At 46.1% G+C, this 24,882-nt stretch overlaps 1 protein-coding gene across 2 annotated transcripts in view; it reads right to left on the reverse strand.

The window, feature by feature from the left end:
* The window catches only part of SORCS3 (sortilin related VPS10 domain containing receptor 3), a 580,244-nt gene that overhangs the window by 551,504 nt on the left and 3,858 nt on the right, over window positions 1–24,882 (reverse strand). The gene's annotated exons all lie outside the window — the stretch shown is intronic.

Here is a 24,882-nt window from a genome sequence, read left to right on the forward strand (position 1 = left end):
CTCCCAAGGCTATGACCAAGGTGCCAGCCGGACTCTGGTGATCTCAAGGTTTAGCCCAGGGAAGATGTGCTTCCAGGATCAGCCACAGGGCTGTTGGGCCAAGGGCCTCCGTTCACCAGCTGTTACGCAGAAAGCAGCTCACAGCACGGCAGGCGGGTTCATCAGAGCAAGAGCCAGAGAAGGACCAGAAAGAATGCAAGCAACGTTCATGTTAGTCTTTTGTAACCTAATCTTGGAAGTGATATCCCATCACATTTGCCATACCTTATTCATTAGAAGCAGGTTGCATGGGCCAGTCCACACCCAAGGGGAGGATATTACACAAAGGCACAAATATCAGGAGGCAGAGATTCCTGGAAGCCATCGCAGAAGTTGCCTACAACACTATATTATTCCATTTATGTGAATTTCAAGAGCAGGCAAAATTTGATAGAAATCAAAATATTGATTACTTCTAGGGAGAAAGGCTATCGATGTGAAGGGGTAATGAAGGAGCTTTCTGGGGTGCTGTAAATGGAAAGTTCTATAGCTTGATCTCATTTACCTGGTGGGGTAATATCAGTGTAATCATATGTAAGAAAAATTAAGATGTATGGTTAAAATCTGTGCACTCAGTGCACGTATATTACACATCAATAAATACATGGGGGGGGGTCTAGTAACCCTTACCTTCTCCACTTTTTTATCTGAGGATATGGAAAGATGACCTCAATTCCTGAAGGTCAGAGTAACCTCTCTCACCCGGTCAGTGTGTTAATGTCCATCCACATACACATCCGGCTCAATTTCTCCTCTGACAGAACCATGTGAAGACAACCCTTTGCTCTTGCAGGCAGAGGACTAGACCTGTTTAATTTGCTCTGATAGCCCCAAGGTCAAGGTCACACTTGGGAAACCATCTCTAGTATATGACACAGTTCTCGGAAATCAGTTCCATCCCAGGAGTTGCATTTTTGGGGTCCCTTTCACCTACGAAGACTGTTAATGATGGGGAAAAAAAAAAGCCAATTATTCTGATCCTTCCAATGCAAAATTTGAAAAATTTAGATGCGATCTAGGTTATAGTCAAAGTTTTACACTGAGTTCAAAAGTGTTAACAAATTATTGGAGAAAATGTAAACAGTATTTTTTTTCCAAAGATTTTATTTATTTATTTGACAGAGAGAGAGATCACAAGCAGACAGAGAGGCAGGCAGAGAGAGAGAGGGAAGCAAGCTCCCAGCTGAGCAGAGAGCCCAATGCGGGGCTCAATCCCAAGACCCTGAGATCATGACCTGAGCTGAAGGCAGAGGCCCAACCCACTGAGCCACCCAGGTGCCCCAATTACAGTTAACTTTGACCAGACAGGCATGCTGTAAGCCTTTACAGGTGTAGCTCATGGGATCTGAACATCAACTCCATGAGGTAAGTACTAAGATTCATACCCGTTTTGTAAATGAAGACATTTACACCTAGAGATTCTAAGTCAATGGCCCAAGAACACTTAGCAAGTAAGAGGTCCAGCCAGGATCCAAAATCATGTCTATCTCACTCCAAGTCTGGGGTTTTAACTAATTTATTATATGAATCTTCATGCATCACTTTAAAAAATAAGCCACTTACTATTTCTGTGACATGCCAGTCATAAATGGTTCTGATAGAATCAACAAAGGGCCTCCTTATCAGTGAGACCCAGATAGCCTAGGTCCTAGAAAGAACAAACAGATTAGAAACACATTTCATGGGACGCCTGGGTGGCTCAGTTGGTTGAGCGGCTGCCTTCGGCTCAGGTCATGATCCCGAAGTCCTGGGATCGGGTCCCACATCTGGCTCCTTGCTCGGCAGGGAGCCTGCTTCTCGCTCTGCCTCTGCCTGCCATTCTGTCTGCCTGTGCTCACTCTCACGCTCTCTCTCTCTCTCTCTCTCTCTGACAAAAAAATAAATAAAATCTTAAAAAAAAAAAGAAACACATTTCATATGGTTTACTAATTAAAAACTGTACATACGCATGTGTACACGCGCACACACACCTGTCACAGGGAAGTATAACAGCAGAGCTCCAATCAGGAAGATGCCCAGCTGAGATGGGTGGCCTGAACTTTGGAAACCAGAGACCGGTCTACCCTAAGTCCTAGGAAAGCAATGATGAGGACTTGAACTCAAGCAGCAATACTCCTAAAAGCTCAGCAAGGTGGCACAAACAGAGAGCAGCGGGCTTCTTAGACCATCTATTGCCCAAGTGGGGCACAAGGCTAGGAGTGTTCAGAGGTGGCCCATGGCAAAGCACCTATAGCTCGTAGAAACCTGGAGAGGATTAAGTTACCTGTCACCATCTTACAGCCTAGGATCAATTTTACTAACAGAAAATGTTGCTGGACTGCGTGAATACAATATGAAATCACAGTCAGCCTGAACCCTGAAAACAAAAACAAACAAGCTATTGAACTAAACAGGACTGGGGTGCCTGGCTGGCTCAGTTGGTTGGGCTCTTGGTTTTGGCTCACATCATGATCTCAAGGTCCTGGGATTGAGCCCCGTGGTAGGCTCCATGCTCAGTGGGGAATCTCCTTGATGATTCTTTTTCTCCCTCTCCCTCTGCTCTTGCGTGCTTGTGCTCTCTCTCTCTCAAATAAATAAATCTTGAACTAAATGTGGCTGGCCATTTCACTGGGGGGGAGGGTGTTCTCTTTTAATGCTCATTTGCTACTTATCCATTCATTTAGTAGCCAAAATGTGGTAAGTCTCTAAGAATATATTTTAACCATGTAAAACCTAGCCATATTTTTTTTTCCTATAGAAAGAGCCACTGCTCATTCATTTTTGCAACAGATCTCCTAGCTTGATCCTTGGGCAAACCAAGGATCTTTTATATCAGATGAGAATCGCTTCTCTAGACCGTAAACTCGAGGAGTTTACGGTCTAGAGAAAGAGAAGGTAGGGGGAATTGGTGGCGGAACACAGCATCAAGGGAGGAGGGCTGGCAGGAATCTTTCAGGAAAATGGAGAAGCAGGGGAGAGGCAGAAGCAAGCATCCAGGGAAGAGGGTAATAGCCACAGGACCCAGCAGACAAGCTCAGGCAGGGGAGAACCTCTATGAGTACAGTGCCTTGTGTGTCTAAGCGCACACCTGCTAGATGGAGAGCCATGTTCCAAATTTAGTAATAGACAAGAGTTAATTTCTGCTCAGTCTCTAATACCTCCTCACTGAAGCACCGTGTCTATTCTCTCCACATCTACCACACAGTTTTAACTATATTTATTTAATAACTGCCTATGTGCACACATGCAAAAAAACTTTAAGCCACGTGAGAGCACAGACTAGGGCTTCTATCTCCAACTCTTGGCTTTGCCTTTTCCAGCTGTGAGACCTAGACAGGTTACATAACCTCTCTGGTCCAAGGGTTCATAAATATTTTAAGAGGATCAAATCAGAAATACATATAAAATCTGGGATAGCTCTCGTTAAAATTATTTAACTTTCCCTAATACTGAGCAAGAATTGAGAGTCCGGGGGCTACATTCCCTAACAGTGCCTCCTCCTTCTGTTAGATGAGGTTTACTCTGGCAAGCCATGGTCAGACTCTCCATTCAAGAATCCAAACAGGAAAGTCCTACATTCCTGCCATTGCATGGTATTTTATTGGAATTTCATCCCACTGGGCAGTCTCATTCCTCTTGTCTCCTCTCCCCCTCCTCCTGCCTGAGGCTATGATGCCACAATCCAGTCTCTGTGACTCTGAGGTTGTTTCCATGGTGATGAGCAGTGATGTCATAAAGGAGTGATTGTTATAGGGTTGAATGAAATCTGGCACCAGATGCACCCTGCCCCCTTATATAAGTGGGGGGCGGGGGACAAACCCTGTGGACACGTCCCAGAAAATGGGCAACCGAATCACCCAAGGGATGGCGAGGGGTGACCAGAGGGAGAGAAAGTTCCAATCCCTTCCACACACCAGCAGCCCCATCTGGAAAAGAATGGATTTCACAGACCTCACCAAGACAAGAGTCGTTTTTCACCAAAGAAAATCAAAGGAACGAACAAGAGGCAGTGACTACCGGAGACTCCACCTTCTAGTCTAGGAAGATCCAAGCAGACAGTGGCTTCATCCAGCAAAGCCCCAGTGAATCAAATATTTATTGAGTAAAAAGCCACAGACTCTTTCCTACCTAAGCCTTAGATTGCCATGTGCGTCTCATTGCTCCAAAGACAAACCAATACGATTTCCAGCCCAGCATGCCTTTTCTGAGAACAAGTCTTCCCAGAAAAACAGCAGTCACCCTCAGCTTAATTCCTAGAGGAATTCAACCACCTAGTTAAGAAAATCCCCAAGGGGGTTTTATACAAAAGAGCATGCCATAATGCTGTCATCTCTAGGTTCTCTAAAAGCAAGCCCAGGCTTTGAGGGGGGAAAAAAAAAAAAAAAAGAGGACCTGACACCAGGGGAATTTGGTTGGATGGCTGAAGGAAGGAGAACTTGACCCTGATGAGCAATGCTTGGAAGCACAAAAGCACTTGCTAACTGGAGGAACCTGATCAAGGTGACTGTTGTCCGCAGCCCATTCCTTCACTGACTAGCTCTTGAAATTGCAGATTGAGCAACTGCCACAATTGTGAGTGCCAAGGAACAGGTCCTTCTCAATAAAAAGTTTCCCTTGGTCCTGCCTGCAAGAGGCTCTGGGAGCCAGTGCTTGAGACAATGCATAGCTCTTTCTCTAGGCTGCTGCTTTTCCTGCACACTCTGCTCCTGGAGAGCTGGGTCCACGTAGATAGCTAAATACGTGTGCAGTACGCGTGTACTTTTATGGCCTTCGTCATTATTTATGAACTCACCTCCTGGGGAAGTCATTTCCATCCAGAAAACCTGACCTATGCTTTTCCATCCCCACCCATGCATAGAGAAGGTAACTGCTTTCTCACTATTCTGGCGAAAGGGAGGCGATATTTTCCAGATGCCATTATGGGCAGCACCAAGCTATCTACCGTGTATCCCAGAAAAGCCAAATGGCCCAGAGGCTCCATTCCTAAGGCACTCTCCAGTCCCCACACAGGTCATAGTCTCTCACACCTCCTGACTGTGGCCCACGCTGCTGCTTGGTGGAGAGCAGTCCCACCCCATCCTCCCCCAACAACCCCTTCAACCATAAGATCTGGGTCTAGGTCAAATGGCCCAGATCCTCTCTGAACGCTTCCTTCTAAGGAGGAGTCCCTCGTCCCTCTCCCATCCCTCCTCCACTATGGTGGGGCTTTCTTGAGGGCGAGGACCAGACCTATTCATACTGAATATGGGGCTGGATCATATGCCCTGGGGTCTGCAGTAGACCTAGGCCAAGGTGAACGGTGGGACCAATGCCAAGATCCTTGTGTCCTGCAAATCTTCAGCTCTTCCAAAATAAAAACTGACTTTAAAAGTTTCAGTGACTCTAGTGACTAATGTTATGGACAAGGTCCCTTAAGATGGAAGAGGAGCAGTGTGGTCAAATAAGAAGGCCTGGGACTCGAGAGACCCAAACGCTGGCTCTGAGCAAATAGTTTATCCTCCCAAAGCTCCAATGTGCTCCTCTATAGAAACAGGGAAGGGCGGATGTTGGGGCCTAAAGTCCAGCTCTGACGTTCTAGCTCACTGAAATGGTACGTGGCATTTTCACACCCTGAAACAGGAGCACGGTCTGCTTCAAGCGTGATTCCTCAAGGTGTGTCACTGCCCTCCTAGGTTGAAATTGCCCCTTTCTGCCTCCGTTAACCACCCCCGACTCCTGTTCGCTGCTCATTGTGCATTCCTGGCTGGGGAGGGATGACAACACCCCGTGAAGGGCAGCCTTCAGAACGAATGGGACAGCTGCCTAGTCCAGCTAGCCTTGTTTATGCACGGTCCCCCAAAGGCAGTCTGCCCCTCCTCTTCCCATCACCTCTGAGCCTCCCTTTGGCCAGGGTCCCCTCCCCCAGCCCCAGCTCCCAGGCACCAGCCCTGTTTCTCCTGGGCCCTCCCCCAGCCAGGCTAATCCCGTTATTTTGCAAAGGCAACTCTGTGTACCTGTATATTCTGTCATTCTCCTTGTCCCTGACAAATGCCTGATACAAAAATTACCTTCAGAAATGTGTTAAGTCGGGCAGCAAACACATCCAGAGGCCTGGGGAAGGTAAGAAGGCTGGAGATTGGTGGAGATGGTCTTCACTACTGGGCATCAGAGAAATAAAAGGAGAAAAGAGGGGTGGGGGGGTGCCAGGGTGAAGAAGGAACCAGTGGTTCATTCAGCAGCAGCATGCATGTGTTCAAAGTCTATCCTGGTTGCTCAGCAACCAAGAAAAAGCATTTCAGAGAGCAAGGGGCTAATTGGATAAATGAATTAATTAGACATTTCCGGAGTCAGGCCGTAAATGACAACAGGCGTGGGTGGCCAGTTTTTTGCTAGCTGAAGTGTCTTCCTCTCCCTACCTGAGCTTTCCGTCCAGCAAACCTGGGGAACCAGGGGAGAGTGGGAGCGAGGTGACAGCGTGTCAGAGATGCTGTCCCTGGAGGGGCAGGAGATGGGGTCTCTTTCAACACTAACCTTTGATGGAGTTTGCCCTGCAGGGTAGAGAGGGCAGAAAAAAAGGAGTAAATCCCCACTCTGGCAGCCTGAAGGTATCTTAACAACCTGCTTTCCCACATCATCCTGTGGGGTTTCCCTTTGCTGTATTTAAAGCTATCAGTTTCCCATAAAAGCCCATAGACGTTAGTTGTGGGGAGCTTGCGTGGGAAATAAGATGTTTTGTTGGTGATTGTTTTTTTCCCTTGCTCTGCTTTGCTTCCTCCTGTTGGCTTCCTTTAATTACAGCAGAACCCCACTGGTTGTTCTAATGATGGAGAGGGCCCTGAGACTGTGCAGAGCTCTAGGTGGAGAGCAGGGAGCAGGCCTGAGGCACTGCTGGTGGGAAGGGAGGAGGCAGAGGCAGGGGAAGGGGACCAGCAGCTCCCAGAGCCCCGGTCTCTGGTCTCCGGGAAGGAGAGACAGCCCTGTGGGCTTCTCATTTTGCTGTGCCTGAAACTTTTTCCCCAGGAGCCTCCAGGCAAGCTGCCACGCCTCTCTGGGCCTTTGTTTCCCCTCCCACTTAGGAGAGGATGGGTTTTGTGGCGGAATGAGGACTGATGCCACAGCTAATTGCATCTCGCCCTTGCTCAAAATCACTAAGGGCTGCCTATTGCCAACAAAAATAAAGCCGAAAAAGCCAGGGGGACGTGCCATGCCTCCATAATCTGACCTCACCTCATCCCTATCTCTCCCGGGTCCCACACACACCATGTTACTTTTTACCTCTGAGTCTTTATTCCTCCTGCTCCTGACCTAGAAACACCAGAACTTAAGAACAAATGCTCAACTTACAGAAGAACAGGATGGTCTAACTGCGGAAAGGTTTAGGAGTTGGAAATGCATCTTGGCCCTGGTGGGATCCGTCACTGAACCTAAGGGTCCTGAGGCCTGGCCCTCCTTGCTGGGAGCAGGCAGAGAAGGGGACTAAGGCAAGGCTCTCTGGGCCCAGCTGTAAGCAGTCCTGGCCCTCGCAGGAGTTGTGGCTAAGGTCACTCAGCAGCTGTGTGACCTGGGCTAGGAATGTAACCCCTCTATGCCTTTATTTCCTCATCCTTACGAGGTGGCTCATAATAGTAGACCCTCCGAAAGGTGAGAATTAAGTGCAATTCTCAGTGCCGGGCTCACAAGTCAGCATCCGGCACACAGTGGGAATACACTAGATGTTGTCGGTGATTTTGATAAAGTTATATCATTCTAGAATGAAATAAAAGTGCCTCCCTACCCCTCCACCCAGCCATTCGCTGTGGTTCTCTCAGTCCATCCCCATACCCAAACTCAATCACCCTTTCCTTTCTACGTCGATACTATAGCAGACTCAGTGGACTGTCCTTCTCAAAAGGCACATTCTTCTACTTCATTACCTACCCTGTAGCTTCTTGGCTGTGTGACCCTGGTGATCTGTGCAACCTCTCTCCATCACGGTTTCCTCATCTGTAAGGGACCAGGACAACAGTGGCCCCAACTCATTGTTCACCGGCACAGGGAAAGGAGACGGCACTTACAAAGCACCCAAGACAGACACCTGGCACACAGTAGGTCCTTGGTAATTGTTAGATCGCCTCCCCAAAAGCTTCGCTTTGGGTGCCAGTGTTGGTTTAACATTTCCCTCTGCCTCTATTTACATGTCCTTATCCTAGGTTTGAAGTCCCCAGAAGACCAGATCAAAGCTGAATTGTTCTCTGTTCACAGTGAGGGAGCGCAATTCGGAATTTGCTCACAGTGAGTTCTGAACTATTGCAGGATGATATACGTTATTTGTAAACACATAAAAGTGCCCAAACCACATTGCTCATCATCATTCACTGCTTCTAATGACAAAGATAACAAAGAATACAGACGGTAACAGCTCAACTATGGAGTATGTTTGTTTCCAATCTCAGCTGTAGAGAAACAAAACTCCCATAAAAAAGGCTTCGCTGAGACAAAGTCCCAAGAACAAGACTGCACTGGACACCGGGGCCAGCCTGTCAGTGATTTCGCATAACGCACCTGTGCCAAGAATAAGCTGGAGGTGGAAGAAGGCACAGACCTCTGAAAGTCAGAACTGTGATGATTTTCATAAATAGAGAACATGGAAAATGAGGGGGGTGGAGATGGCGATAGTGCCCATCTCTCAGCCCTGAATATTATAAGCCTTCTTCTCGTCCCCAGCAACCTGGGCCCCTGTGGTGGAGGAAAAGAGAAAAGGGGGAGAGATTGGAGATGGGGTAGAAGAAGACAGAATCAAGGAATGAACTAGAAGCCCCCATACCTGCTCAGATACTGAGAACGAGAATTCAGAGCAATGGAAAGTCACGGGTCCATATGTATAGAGCTTCTGTCTGGGCAGTGGGAGAGCTCGGCGAGGGGATAATGGCAAAGGGAGCTCAGCAATGCCACTTCAAAATGGTTTAAATGGCAATTGTTATATTCCATATATATTTTTAAATAAATAGGATTTGAGGAGGAGGCAGGGAAAACAGTAGATCTCTCCCCAGTTCCCTGCCTCCTTAACCAAAGAAAACACAGTATTAGAAGCATGTGACCAAGGGGTACCTGGATGGCTCAGTCAGTTGAGTGTCTGCCTTTGGCTCAGATCATCATCTCAGGGTCCTGGGACCCAGCCCTGCTTCGGGCTCCCTGATCAGTGGGGAGTCTGCTCCTCTCTCTCTCCCTCTTCTTCTGCTGCCCCTGCCCCCACTAGTTCATGCTCTCTCCTCTCTCTCTGAAATAAATAAATAAAATCTTAAAAAAAAAAAAAAAAGGCAGCAGGTGACCAACAGAGAGATGAAAGGCAGCCTCCGGTCTGAGCCATCCCCCTCAGCAACTTGTAGTGTTCTGAGGCTCAGGGGGTCAGAAAGGAAACAAGTATCTCTGGTTAGAAACGGCACCAGACTCCCTCTCCTGAGGCCAGTCCTAAAGGTGAAAAAGTTAGACAAATAGTACAGGTTAAGATTTCAGGAGTCCCTATCCCTAAAACGCCTTCTGGGTATACCAAAGGAAAAGAAGTCAGTATTTCAAAGAGAGATCTGCACTCCTGTGTTCGTCGCAGCATTATCCATGATATCTATGATATAAAGCCAACCCAAGTGTCCATCAGAGGATGACTGGATAAAGGAAATGTAATATATATATATAATATATATATCATATATGTATATACATACATATATAATGAAATATTGTTCAGTCTTAAAAAGAAAGGAAATCCTGTCATTGGTGAGAATGTGGGTGAACCTGGAGGCCACGATGTTAAGTAAAATACGGCACAGAAAGAAATCTTGTGTGATCTCACTTACATGCAGAATCTCAAAAAGTCAAGCTCTTAGAAGCAGAGAGTAAAAAGGGGGCTGCCAGGGGCTAGATGGTAGGAGAAACTTGGAAAGCTTGGTCAGAGAGTACAAGGCTTCAATTATACAGGATGAATAAATTCTGGGTATCTAATGCACAGCAGTGTGGCTATAGTTAATAATACCATATTACATACTTGAAATCTGCTAAGAGAATAGATCTTAAACGTTCTCACCACCAACAAAAAAAAAATTGTAACTATACAAGGTGATGATACATTAGCTTGATATTGCTGATCATTTCACAATGTATACAGATGTCAAAATACCACAATGTATACCTTAAATACATGCACTTTTTATTCTTCGATTATACCTCAGTAAAGCTGTGAAAAGGTTTAATAAAACACAAAGGCCTCAGGAAAGGGAACTGAAGCAGCACAGGACTGATGTTAGAATATTTTCCCAGTGCTGAAAGAAGGAAGACAGTGGACAGCGCTGGGCAGAGGGGAGGAAAAGAACAGGGAAGGGGACCTGAAAACACTTCCCTGGTCCCCTTCTTTTCTTATTTCACCTGAGGCAAATGCTGGACCAGCCCCAGGGCCTGAGAGCATACACGGTCTCCGGGGTGTTTCAGATGTCCTTCTGTCTCTGGAAATTCCATCCTCTGCCCAAGTGCTAACCTGTGGGGGTCCCTGCTTGACTTGCCATAAATTCACAAGAAACCAACAGGTCCTACCCAGCTCACGAGGGATTCAGGATGGACATGTTAGAAGCAAGATAAACTCTCAGTTTAAAAAAAAAAAAAATTTTGAAACCTATTTTCAGGAAACCATGTTAGTAACTTAAACCAAGGACAGGAGACCCATATGACACAGAACCACATCCAAAATGTAGATATAAGTCCTTTTGTCCCTTCTTCAGAGTCATCTGCTGATCTTTGAAGATGGTCATCCTCACCTCTTGCCATCCCCACTCCTTTTGGGGGACATCTAAATGGGGCCAGGTCTGCAAAGCTGCCTGAGACAAAAGAGGAAAGAAGGGCCAGTTGGTAAGTCTTAGCTCCTCCCCCAGGCCATTACAGGCTTTTCTCCTGGGACACCCTGGGGAAGGGCAATGGCAGGGTTGGAAAGTGCAACTTCCCTCTCCCCTTCACACACACACTCACGGTAGCCAAAATGGTTCTCAGGAGGAGACCAACTATGAGGTAGACCACGTTAATCTTCAGGACCTCTTACCATCTAAAAACCACCTTCCAGTACCCTGCACCACAGGGCAGGAACTGTGCCAAGCCTTTCGAGTTCACTAATTCCTCATAACACCTGTATAAAATAGGGATTATAATCCCAGGTTTATAAAGGAGAGAAGCTGGTTGCAGAAAAGTAACCTGCCCAGGTGCCTGGGTGGCTCAGTGGGTTAAACCTCTGCCTTCAGCTCAGGTCATGATCTCAGGGTCCTGGGATCAAGCCCCGCATCGGGCTCTCTGCTTGGCAGGGAGCGGGCTTCCTCCTCTCTCTCTCTCTCTCTGCCTGCCTCTCTGCCTACTTGTGATTTCTCTCTGTCAAATAAATAAATAAAATCTTAAAAAAAAAAAAAAGTAACCTGCCCAACATGACAGAGTCAATGAGAGGTGGCATGAGGTCTACCTTACCCAAACACTACTATGCTACCTAGAGCACCCCTTCCCCTGGGTCTCCCCAAAGTCACCGAATGTGTTCGTTCTGCTCAAGGCTCCCTTCTGGGAGAAAGAGCCCTAAACTGTACTGAGAACTTCATGGAGAATAGAAAAGACTCAAGGTCTTGTAGGAAGAGCACTGAATGAGGAGTCAGGGAGATGGACATGGGTGTGAGTGCTTCTACCATCTTGGTGAATTTGATCACTCTGCAACTTCACTTGGTCATGCTTTCCATATCTGGAAAAGGAAGTGGTCAGATCATTATTTGTTCCTTCCAGCTTTCAAATATTGTCTCTCAAATCCTGGTATTTTAAGAGGATCTTGCAGAGGATAATGTTTAACCCAAAGGAATGACTCTTCATTGTGCAGTTTCTAGCAAAAACAAAAACAAAAATCAAGCAGAGACTACTTCCCGCTGTCCCTCAGAAATCAGGCCACAAGTACAGGCAACTTCTCCTATGATCTATTAACAAAGGCATTCCCTTAAAGATGTCTGGAAATGGAGAGTTTATAAATACCCTTTCAAATATGATTGCATTTTGATTCCTGCACCTATGAAACAGATAAGGAAACTTGAGTCTGGGTTATTGACTGACTTGGGCCATTATAAAAAGCTGGGAGATGGTGATGTGAAGGCTGGTCTTCCAACGTCAATACAATCACAACCAAAGGGATACTCCTACAAGTGCTTCGCACTTGGATCTGGAGTCCTACCGCAGCAGAAGCCCATCCACACACCTAAGCAATCACCATCAGCATCGTTACCATTATCATCTACAATGATCTTGCTGGAGAATATAACAGACAGTAAGTAATAGTGGCTGAAACAATTAATAAAGGAGGCTAGTGCTGTTTCCACACTTGCATCCAAACCCCTGCCAACTCCGCCCACAAGAAAGATCAGCCCTGCTTGGAGATGTGCACACATAACACATGCGCGTACACATGGCCTCCTGGCTCTCTCCTCCCCTCGTCTCAACTCCTGAAAAGGTGCACTGATGAGTCCTTCCTTTCCAGACATGGCCCTTTCAGCGTCCCTCAGTCTGGTACTGCTGACAGGTTTGGCTGGGGCCGGAGACCAACAGGAAACCACAGGCTTTCTCCACTGCCTGCCTATGTTCAGTTATGGGGTGTGACAATGGTGTTTCACACCATGTAATCAACCCTGCCCTTCCAACTCTGTTTCTTAAAAAATTCATAAGCATACAAGAAAGAGAAGAAAACACAAAACAGAACCAGAGGGGGAAAAGGCAATCGTGAAATGAATTTGACTGCAGAAGCTTATGTTCCTGTAGGCATAGTAGATATTAATAATTCAACAAAATATTACAGTAATTACTATACTTTGCAAAATCACAACAGTGCACTTTAGCACAACTCCTACCAATCTCCCTGCAACTGCAATTAATAAATAAAACACAATTCCCTATATTAAATTTGTTGTTTAAAAGCTAAATATTTTATCAGAACTAATATAGTTTAAATAATCAGTCAAGACCGAGAAGAATCCCCGGTCCCTCTTCTCTCCCCACTTGAAGTGAAATCCCATCTTCACAGCTAGAACAGAAACTGACTTCAACCAACAAGAAGACACTGAGTGTTGTGGCTGGAAGGCCCCTGTTGAGGGACCTGAGAACCCCTGGGCTCTGATGCTCTGCTGGAATCTGAGCAGGCTGCTAGAAAGAGAGAGAAGGGAGAAAGGGGGAAGATTAATTCTTTTGGACCATGACCTCTGACCTACCTCATGCAGCTGTGGGAAAAGCCATGAATTATAAAGAGAGGTGAGGGGCAGGAAACCACTGCAGACACACCTAAGTATAGCCCTGAGCACATATGAGGCTAATGACCTTGAAATATAGGTGAGCCTTACTTTTTATGTTTGCACAAATTTGCCCCATCCGATCTATCAAGTTCTGACGATTTTACCTGCTGTATCAGTTATCTTTTGCGGCACAAATGCTGCGAAACAAACCACTCAAATCTCAACCGCTATTCTCCCAAGAATCACTTATGCTCATAACTGTATAGGCAGCTGGAGGTTGGTGGACACAGCTAGACCTAGCTGGGCAGTTCTGTGGCTCTTGGCTAGGCTGGGCTCATGTAGGCAAGGCTTGGCTGAGTGTGACTGTGTAGGACTTGTCACGTTCTTCTCCCAGGACCCGCAGACTAACCTGGGCACATTTCCTCACAGCTACTACAGAGGCACAAGGGAGCAGGTAGGCACATGAGGCCTCTTGCTAGCTAAGCTGGGAACTGGCACTTCTTCCATTGACCAAAGCAAGTCACAAAGCCAAACCCAAAGTTAGGAGGCAGAGAAGGAAGGCCCCACCCCCAGAGAAAGGGCGTTCCCAGGGCCCAGTACAAAAGGAATTATAAGGAGGAGTGAAGAATTCTATAGGGAAACCAACAACACAACTCTACCTGCTAAACCCTTCTTCAGTTGGCTTCCCCTCACCCACCTCCACGGCAACCATGCTAGCTATAGGGACAGTCTGGTCTCCTTTTCCCTGTCTAACCCCCAGGGTGATCAGAGTAGTTTTATTTAATGCAAATTTAATGATATGACTCTCCTACTTTAAACCCTCCCAATGGGCTTACCTCTTTGTTCTTGGGCTATAGAGTAAATTCCTTCTCCTGGACCCACCCATGCCTGCCTGTCTAGCTGCTTCTCAATCCAGCCCACAAATCCTGTACCCCAACCACAATGTCCTTCTCTCTGTCTCTTTCATATACCTTCTTCCCTCATGTCCCAGAAGCTATGTGCCCAGAACATTCTCCCCTCTCTTCTTCACCTAATTAACTCAGTGCATTTTTGAGATCCTAGCTCATCTGCTTCTGCCTCTCTGTCCTCTCCAAGTTAAATGTGCCTAGTGTAATCCTTGATAATATCATGAACCTCTCCCTCCAAGCCCTGATCACCCGTTATATACTCAGAGCCCAGCAGTACCTGGCACACAGCTCCACAAATACTCGTTGAATTCTGATGACATTTTTAAAATCTATCTTATATTTTTAAAATGAAAAGTGGCCAATGTTACTCTTTTGGGGGCTGAGTTTTATATTAAAGGTATTCAGACAATAAGTGTCTATGGCACATTGCTCTGCAGTATTCCATCCCCCAAACCTTGTTGCTAATTCTGGATAAATCTGATTGTAATGCATCAGGTCTCCTTAAAGGTTGTGCATCCCTAACCTGAACAAAGCCACAGGTGGCCCATGGTAGACACCTCCTTTCCCTACCTTCATCCATCCTGAGTGGGAGAGAGACACATATAATCCAAAATTAACAAATGATATAAAACCAGCAAGTAATCTAAGTCCTTCAAAGATTCAACAGAAATTTTTTTGACCCTAGATTTCTATGTCTAGATAAACCATCAAACCAACGTGAGAGCCTAATACATTTTTGACATGTCAAGAATGAGGGAAACAAACAAACAAACAAACTAAGGCTCAAGCACTTGGTAGCCATACAATTTATCATCCAAGCCAGGATCTTCTGAGAATTAAAAGAAATCATTATATCTGTATCAGGACACAGGAATAAGTCAGGACATTACTGTACCCTGTCTACAAAAAGAAAATGAAAATGAAAATCAGACCCCAAGAGAAGAGGAATGGAGCCCAAGAAACAGAAGCGACTAAAGCAGGAGTAGAACAAATAGAAAAGAGTAAATGGCAACAGGAAGGCAGACTGAGAAAGAAATCAGTACAAATTAGAACATCCAATAATACAACTAAGATGCTGGAATATCTTAGCACAATGGTAAAGAAGCAGATGTCTCTTCTGTCTAGGAGGAAGATAAAACAATTAGAAATGCAAGACAAAACCAAAGAGCTATATGAGAAAGTTAGAGCCCAAACTACTCATCTGGTAGAATCCTGAGCAACTGTCAGAACATAAAATCATCTTGATCTCAAAGCTCGGGATGCTTCCCATCATGTCACACAGATCTGGTTGTGAGGACTGTCAACCAGACTACTTGACTGTATTGTCAATAATCAAACAAGCATAATATTCTCAATATTCTCAATATTTTACTGGTTTTCATTCACTGTGGTCTAGATTATATCTGAGGCATTTCCTAAGCATCTCACACTGTTCTGTTCTCTAACATTCTCCCAATAGGAGTTTCCCACACTCAAGACTACAAGCTTTTGGGGGGGGTCCAGTCTGCATCACCAGATATTAGAGCAGATGCTCCCCAAATCCTTCAGATTATCTGAAAGGAATAAGACTGAGCAATCATTCCAGGTCAAGTCCTGGAACAAACGTTTTTTTTAAACATCCAAATGACACTCCCATCTGAGAATTTTATTATATCAGATGTGACTTGAAATAAATTGTATGTCATGCCTGGAATAAGAAGCCCGAGGTTTTTAACACCATGGTATGTGTACTAATGGAAGTGGATCACTTCTGCTGGGAGAAGGCAAAACGAGATGGTTGGTGCACATGGTCTCAAATCTGTTGTGGGAAGATGTCTGGCTGCTTAGTAAAGGAGAGGTAAGGTGAACTAACACATTGAATGCATATCACCCCTGTTCATATTGCTTTGAGAAGTGTTCTTTTTCAAGTGCTTCCAGGTGCCTTATGTCATTATTTAATGGTGACATAAAGGGAGCAAGTAGGATTGTCCCCATTTCACACGTAAAGAAATGATTGACCTAATATCACATCTACTTTTGTTGAGATGGGCCTGTCTCAATTTATGCAATTCTTCCATTTTATAGATAAAGAATCAGAATCCCAGAAAATTCAATGCCTTAATTAGCATCACACTATGCAAAGAAAGAAATGAATGAATGAATGAATGAATGAATGCTCACCTGCCTGGGTAAGACCAAATCTATGCATGCTTGAAAGAAACATTTTCCGGTATTTTTATCATCATTCTAAACTCCTTCCTTACTAATGCACCCATTTAAAAAAAAAAACAATTTTTATTCATAGACATATACTGAAGAGTCTTTATTCCCCTACACTTAAGAAATGGTGACCTGGCTGCAGACGGTTAGTGTACATCAGAAACCCAAATCTAGGGGTCTCAGCTCCCAAGCCAATAGTCTTTCCAACATAATACATGCTGAACATAATAAAGGCAATAAAGGCAAGTTCAGCTGCTCCCTGCCCAAATCCTGACCATATCTTAGAAAAAGAGGAATTGTTCCCATTCCCAGGCAGGACATCATCTGCCAAGATGATGGTAGAGGAAGCCTCTGTGTATTATGAAAACCCCACACAGGCTCTGGGGTGACATGAGGCTCCTCATCCTTGAGAAATGACAGGGAACACTAATTTGGAGATGTCATTTCCTCCTCAGAGTCCCAGCACCATGTTCCTGCAATTCAGTATAACTCCAGCATGAGCTCCTTTCTTCTGGTGGGAGCCAACTCAAAAGGAGGACCCTCACAGAAGTAGGGTGAGTGATTTCATCTCCCTCCCCACATCCAATACCTACCATGGGAGAGCCCTGAGCAGGCTTTTAGAAGAGTCTGAGGGAAATTCTTGGCTTGGTGTGATGGTTAAATTTATGTGTCTATTTGACTAAGCAGTGGGATACCCAGATATTTGGCCAAACATGACTCTGGGTGTATCTGTGAGGGTGTTTCCAGATGAGATTAATATTTGAATCAATAGACTGAGTAAAGCCCATTGCCCTCCCAATGTGAGTGTCCTCGTCCAAGCCATGAGGGACTGATTAGAATAAAAAGGCTAAGTGATAAATAATTCTTTCTCTCTGCTTGACTATCTTCAAACTGGGACACTGGTCTTCTGCCCTCAAACTCAGACTCAGACTGGAACTACAACATCAACTCTCCTGGGTCTCCAGCTTCCCACCTACAGATTTAGGACTACTTGGTTCCTCTTATAGTGTCTGATAATTCCTTATAGCAACTTCTTTTACCTACATATACATCATATCCTATTGCTACATATCCTACATATATATGTGTGTGTGTGTGTGTGTGTGTGTGTGTATGTATGTACATATATATATATATATATATATATATATATATATACATATCCTATTGCTTCTCTTTCTCTAGAAAGCCCACACTAACACACTTGGAAATAACCATGGTATCTTCATTTCCATTCCTCTAGAAACATACCCTGAAACGAAGACTTGAATTCAAGTAGCTTTTCTGGGAGGTGACCCCAAGAAATACTGTTGTGGGGGTGGGGACATGAGAGAGGGATGGGAAGGTAGCTCATAAAGCAAATAAGTTACCACAGTAGGCAAGTGGGGCTTAATCCCAGTGGAAAACAAGTCTCAGATTTACTCTACTCCAAAGTGTAAGGGAGCTGGGTGTTTATCCACCAACTTCCCCTGGTCTTTGATAAGTGGTTGCTCTGTATCCCTTGATGGGAATAAATTCCCTGACACTGATCAAAGAGAGTTCCAGTGGGCAAACAGCCCCTGGTACTGGTGGTTAGAAGTCAGGCCAGCATGCAGATAAACACCGCATGCCAAAGGGATAGGGGCAGGGAACCAACAGATTTGCTGCAAATGGACAAACACTCAACCTACCCCACTTCCTGCCTAGGCAAATCATGAGAACATTCTTAACCAACATAATAGCCTACGATACTAGACCCTTTACGTGCACTGTCTCTAAGCTTACCAACAATCCAATAGTTCACCATTATCCCAACTTAACAGCCAGTGAAACTGAGGCTCAGAGATCTGTTCAAAGTCACTGTTGCTTGGGGACCTTCTCATAACCCAAAAGACATTTCAGGGTCATGAGAAATCTTCCAGTCAAAAATTTGCATTCGAGTATGAATAACATTGACAGGACCAGTGATATGCGCCACTCTTGCCTCTCAAAATAGCTTCCTCTACCTACCACCACCCTGGAAAACACATTTCTCTGCATCTCCAGTTTTCTGGTTCCAAGACTCTTATTGTAACAAGTCCCTCCTCTACATGTAATCACATTCAGATAGGGCGCCTTCAGCTACTTTTCGAGCCCTGAAAAAATGTTCAACTCAGTAATTGTTCTCTGTCTCCCACTGAGAACAGATTTGAGAAAGAAAAAGTTCATTTCTGAGGCAGGAGTGTAATCCTTAACCTGATTCTAGCCATCTGGAAGAGAAACTGCCGACCTCACCAGAGATGCCACGAAGACTTGGGCACTACCAAATCGGGCACGGGGGATCTGAGCCCTGGTGAGAGAGAACAGAGACGGCCAGGGGTGCAGGGCCTAGGCCTGGGGAGCAGCAAGAAGAGCCCATCCCTTCAAGACACTCATTCTTTACCCAGACAGCTTTAAGTATTTAAGAAAGTATTTATTCCGTTCAACTCAGTAGGCTTCTACTGACTGAAGCAGCCTGTGCACATCACGTGGGCGCAGGAAGCAAAGGGGCCCAGAGGGAGAAACGCACAAGAGACAGGAGAACCAAGCCTGAGCACCACTTCCTGCTGAATATAATTCTAGAGTCTTCACTGGATCAGTGATGGGTCAAATGACTGCAGAATGGGCGTATTTGAACAAAACACCCATTTCCTTTTTTTCTGTGGGGAGCGGCTGAATGATCAACCACCCAGGACTGAAATGCCCTGTAGCCGATCAACACGCATCTATGGGTCAGCAAACACCCCCTCCCACGATGCACCTGCAGGATGCCGTTTCTCCTCTTCTCTCCGTTGGGACAATTCCTTGTGCCGCATTGTTTTTTATTATTTCCTCCTATTTATTTTCACTTCTTTCCCAGGGCAACACTCCCTCTAGTGTCTGTGGAGGGATCTCGGGTTCCAGTCTCGGTACATAGGGTGCAGGCGGGAAGGGAATACAAGCCTGATCTTGATGAGTAGAAATCACTACAAAATAACTAGTGGCTTGGTCAGTGTGATATTTCTGGGAAGGAGGCTGCAGATATTCTGCAGATAGTTCTGGTCATGGCTAGTCCCACTTTACACCAGGCACGAAGCAGAGAGAGCCAGGAGATCAAGAGGAGGAGCAAAGCTGAAACACCGAGGTCTATCCTATGGTTTCCATGTAGATGAGTCTTTGGCCCTGCGGGCTCTATTTGCCACCCAGCCTGCCAGCAGCCCATGGTTCTCCTACTTTCCTGAAGCTACACATCTCACTCACTTCCTTCAAGAAGTCTTCCGAGGTTGGCTGTGAGATCTAATTATGGATGCCCAAGCCAAGAGAGGCTACTCTTCACCTGTCTGGGCACCTTCCTTAACCCTTCAATGAAATCCCGCCCTAAATGTCCAGCATGTAAGCTGTTCATTAGTGTGATCTTTTCTTTAATTTCTTTTATTTTTTAATGGCTTTTCAGTGTACCAGAATTATTAGCGTGATCTTTAACCTTGTTCTAACTATGTGACTCTAACCACTTCTACTACAAATTCTGAAAATGAATTTCAAAGGCCCCAGTCATTCGCTTCTCTATCTCTTCCACTGTCTGTGTCAGCACAACTCAGAGAGATATCACAGAGACTCATCTGCCTGAGGACCCCAACGGGAGGTGCCTGAAGTGAGAATCTCCCGGAGGGTCTGGCCAAGGCTTTGCCATCTGCTCCGTGGAAAACCTGGAGCAGGAACCTCCTTCCTCCACTTCAATGTTTCCATCTGAAAACGAAGGGAAAGCTGTTTCCCATATAAAAATAACAACCAAAGCAAACCGCTGAAATGGAGGGCTTAGCACGCACCTGACACCTCTTTTAAGCACTTTGCCATGTTCATGATCTCACTGAATCCTTCCAACAGCCCAATATGAGGGGGACTATTAAGACCCATCTCTTTTTATAGAAGAACAAACAGTGAAGAAAGAATAACAACTTGCCAGCCCTTCCACAGCTAGGAAGAGACAAAGGCAAGATTTGAACCCAGGCACCTGGTTCCAGAACTTATGCTGTTCTTTACTATATGACTGCTCCCCCAAAGTTCTGAAGAAGATTGCATTTGTGAGACTACACCCCCCCAAGTATGAATTCACACCCAGACCAAGTAACCCACAATGTGCAGCCTAAAAGGATCCTTGATTGCCCTATCTAGCTCTATTTCCAGTTTCCCCCCTAAACTGGGTTCTTATCCAGTGGGTGCCAAGCAACAGGCCCCCCACGGAGCAGCGGGCAGTTCTGCTGGCCAACAGTCCTGGGTGGTCAGCCCCACTGTGCTCCAAGTTCCTCTCATCTCAACCCCGTGGGGACGGTTTCCTCTGCTCCCCAGCAAGGAGTTAACAGCAGAAAGCTATTTGCGCAATCCTGAAGTTCTTAGACTCCATTACTTTTTCCAAATTTACTACAGCACATTTATTAGCATACTCTAAAGAAAAGCATTTCCATAAATAATTAAACCCCAACTACACTGATCAAAATAAATGAGCAAAATGTGCCTGGTGATGCAACCAGGCTTAATTCACTCACTAACTCGAATAACGAGGTGACTCATAAGAGGCCCCCATTAATGACAGTTAGGAAGATACAGCTTGTCCGACATTGAGGAGTTTGGTATTTATGGCATACAGTGGCGGGTGGGTGGGATGGATGTAGGACATGGTCAGGGAATCAGAGGGACACACCTAATCCTGGGCCTCTTTGGGTAGCCTCATATACATTTGTACTTAGCCTCAGTCTATCCTACCTATAAAATGGGCAGCATCCTACCTCCCCTGAGCAAAAATCCATAAAATCCTTTTGGAAGAAAAATGGCTTGTAAGCCCCAGGAGAAAGGAGAAACCTGGGAGTGAGTAAGGGATGGCTATACAGAGAAAAGGAACAGTAGAGTCCAGACCACAGGATGCCATGTTTCTGTCTGAGTCTCTTACCCCTCATCTCTATGCAGAATGAGTTGATGAAGACAATTGCCCATGTGCACCTCTATCCTTGACATTCTGTGAGTCTCAGTGCTGTAGTACCTCCCCCAGGGACCCTCTGTCCTCTGAGCTCATAGCCTGAAATGACTGCTTAACAATTAACCACACTTCCCCCATGGCTTCTACCTTGGTGTCATGTGTTATTCAACTTTACTGAGAGATTCTCACATCCAAAGCATATTGGAAGGACCGTGAGGCAAATGCTGTCTGATCCTTGTTTGTCTCTCCCTCCACCGCTCCCCTACCAGCCGCACATTGCCCAGAACACTGTCGCACGCATAAGAAACACTCAGCAAATGGCTAAATATCTTCTGTAAGTCTATCTGATCTCCGACGTCCAAGAGGAAGCAGCCAGGATTACTGTCTAGTCCCTATTTCTATCTTTTCACTTAGTGGCATAGAGATGCCTCCAGATCTTGGGCCAAAATTTATACATGAAATAATCAACCAGGTATATAAACTCAATGCTGTTAAGAAACAGTGTCAGCCTGTCCTTTCCATGCAGCTGAGGCATTGCCTGGTTCCCTGAAGTCAGTTCAGCGAGTGTGTACTGAGCCATGGGACAAGGCCTGTGCCACATGCCAGGAGGAGAAGAGCAAAACTCACGCTGTGGGGTGGGGGAGAGGTGGTTGTAGTTATTTCATCCTCACCCCTCATCCCTCACCTCAAAAACACTTACAAAATAATACAAAATTAAAATAAGCAAGTACTCAACTAAATCATAATTCTGTGTGTGGTACAGTCTTTAAATTCTCTAATCAGGAAAAAGGAAAACAAATGCTCCTAAGGAAAGTTCTGTAAAGACACCGCATTTTAATCTAGAGCAGAGCTATGAAACACAGGGGCATCTCAATAGAGGAAGAAGGGCAATCCAAGTGGAGAAGACCTCAAGGGCAAAGGCTCGTAGTCAGCAGAGCTTGGGACAATGAAGGCGCTCCCTTGGCTAGAGTGAAGGAACCCAGCATGAAAGAGTCAGACAGAGAGGCAGAGAAGTAGGCCCAGGACATACTCAGTGAAGGGCCCTGAACGCCAGGCTAAAGGACTTTGGATTTGAATCCAAGAAGGTGAAGGCACTGGAGCCGGGAGGTAGACATACTCCCTGAAAAACGCCTGGTTACAGTAACTGTCAAGTGATGGAGAACCCAGGAATGAAATCACTGACATCCCAAGGGACAAGAACTTCTAATTCCTTGGTCGCTTCTGCCCAAGAAGATTTGAGGCTGTCACTCTTCACCCACTTGGTGGAATAAGGCTGAGTCCCTCCTCCATGGGAGGCAGAACCCTCTCATCTTCACTCACTGCGGGCAAAACCAGAGCACCATGCAGACCCTTCTCTCTGTCATCCCCCACACCAGGAGGTGAGCATGGCTTGTCAGCTTCCACCCACCCCCTCCCCCCATGCCGGTTCCTCCCACCGAAGGCGGCAGGCTGATGCTCACATCCCATATTTCCACCTCCAACTCCATAAGACCCCTTTCCTCCCAAGCTTGCTGAAAAATGACCCTTCGACTTTTTCCCGCTGGAAGGAAAGTCTCAAGCCTACCCAGAGGCCAAAGAAAGCAGGAAATCAACAGGTGAGTCAAGCCACCAACCCTCAGATGTACCTAGCCTTGGATGAACCCCTGGCACAGCCCCTAACTCAGCAGGTCTGGCTCTGTGCACCTCTCTGCTCCTTAAGGGGTGATTCAGGCCCCACCCATCATCCAGTTCCAAAACTCCCCAGTGACAATAAGAGATTTACACAGCCTGAGGAAAAAGCAGTTCTCCCCTGTGCCCCCTGAGCCTTCTTGCCACTGGAGCCACAACCTGCTCCCCCTTCTCTTAAATCCAACACAACTGAGGAAGCCACTTCCCAGCACTCCTTCTTTGCCAACTACCAAGCAAGTTCCAACCACTGCATCTCTGCAATCATTAAATCAGACCTCCCAGTTAAGGAGTTTGCAAATTCTGCTCACCTTGGAAATCACCGCAGGATCTGAGAAGTAAATCACACCCTGTAACCCAGCCATCAGAAGAAATGCAGAGCAGACAAATAGAGACAAATAGCCTGAGTCCAGACCCCTCCTCGCCCCACCCCACCCCCAACCCCAGGCCAACAGTGACTGTTCTGTCCCAGCTCCATCCCAAAGGAAAGGCTCCCCTTGTAATATTAATTAAAAAACAGATTCTTTTTGGCAAACCCCGGAAGAACAGTTTCAGTGGCAGACTTCTTTATTAAGCCTCTGAGAAGGCAAAATGCATTAAGATATTGTGATACGAGAATTGTGAGCAGGGAGGATGAAGGCGAGACAATCCAGCCAAAAGCCATTTGAAAAATCTGTTTGAGAGCCACAATTAGCTGCTCCAGTGAGTGAAATACAATTAATCTGATCAAAGCTGTCACTATTTTGCACATTAGGAGTAAATATTTTAGAACACAGTCCAGCTGAATTAGTTAAAGGTATGAAATCCCGCCTGGGAACATCTGTGTGTTCCACCTCCTGGAGTGCTAGGGAAGGGGGATCCGGAGAGGACCTGGAATCATCAGCATTCCCCGCTTCTCTTCACCAAGGTGCACTGTTGGGCACGTTAATTGAAAAGTATCTGGCAAGTCATTCCAACCAGACACACACTGCAGGGGTAGAAGCCTGCAAATCGTGCTCCACTGCCAGTGAGCTGCTGGCAAGAAAGGGGGGGGGTCAATGAGGGAGACATCAGCATTCTCAGCTCAGCACCAGAAAGGGGGATCCCTGGCCAGGGTTACTCCAAGGAGGAGGGGGCATGGAGAAGTGGACTGTCGCCTTCACAACTTTCCAGTCTCCAGAGCCTTGCTTTGCCAATTCACAGAGCAAACAGAAGGCATCCTCCTTCCTTGGAAGGAAAAGGGCAGAATGATGTTTCTTTTTTCTGTTTCCCTGCACGCCGTGGGGATGGAACTCCCTCTGGGTGTTTGTGAAACACTCTCTTGCCCCTTAATCACCAGGAGCCCAGCTGGAGACTGCCAGAGAGAGGGTGGCAAATGTCTCTCTAGAGTAGAGGTTCCAAGCTCAAGTCCCCTCACATCTCCCCAGAACCTCTGGCAGGGCAGTAAGGGTCAGAGAGGGATCCAGTCTCCAGCAGTTTCTTGACAGCTCGTGGCTCAAACCTTCTGGGCACTTCCTTCTTTGCCCCCCCCCCCCCAAGCTATCTGACCACAGTCCTTGAACCAAAGTGAATCCATGACTACAGCCTTGGACAAGGATTTCCCCCTGCCCCCTGACATCCCTGGGCACAACTGGACAAATGGAGCAGACCATGTCCAGCTCTGCATGCCTGGCGCCAAAATGTCAGAGTGGACTTTGATTTCAGTTATATGGACTGACTGAAAACCCTCCCCCCATGGGAATTCAAGTCAAGGATGAGGTCCACCAAAGGCACTTGGAAGGAGACCAGGAAACCCCAATGTGTTCACAATTAAACTGGTGGCCTTCCCAGAAAAGGACATGTTTAGTACTTTGAAAGTCAGAAGAGAAGAGGGAATTCTCTTTTCATGCCAAAAGAGTCTAGTGCCAGGATATCTCCCTCCACTTTG

Source organism: Lontra canadensis, unplaced genomic scaffold (genome assembly GCF_010015895.1).
Source record: "Lontra canadensis isolate GAN:19392208 unplaced genomic scaffold, GSC_riverotter_1.0 scaffold3, whole genome shotgun sequence".
Taxonomy (NCBI): Eukaryota; Metazoa; Chordata; class Mammalia; order Carnivora; family Mustelidae; genus Lontra; species Lontra canadensis.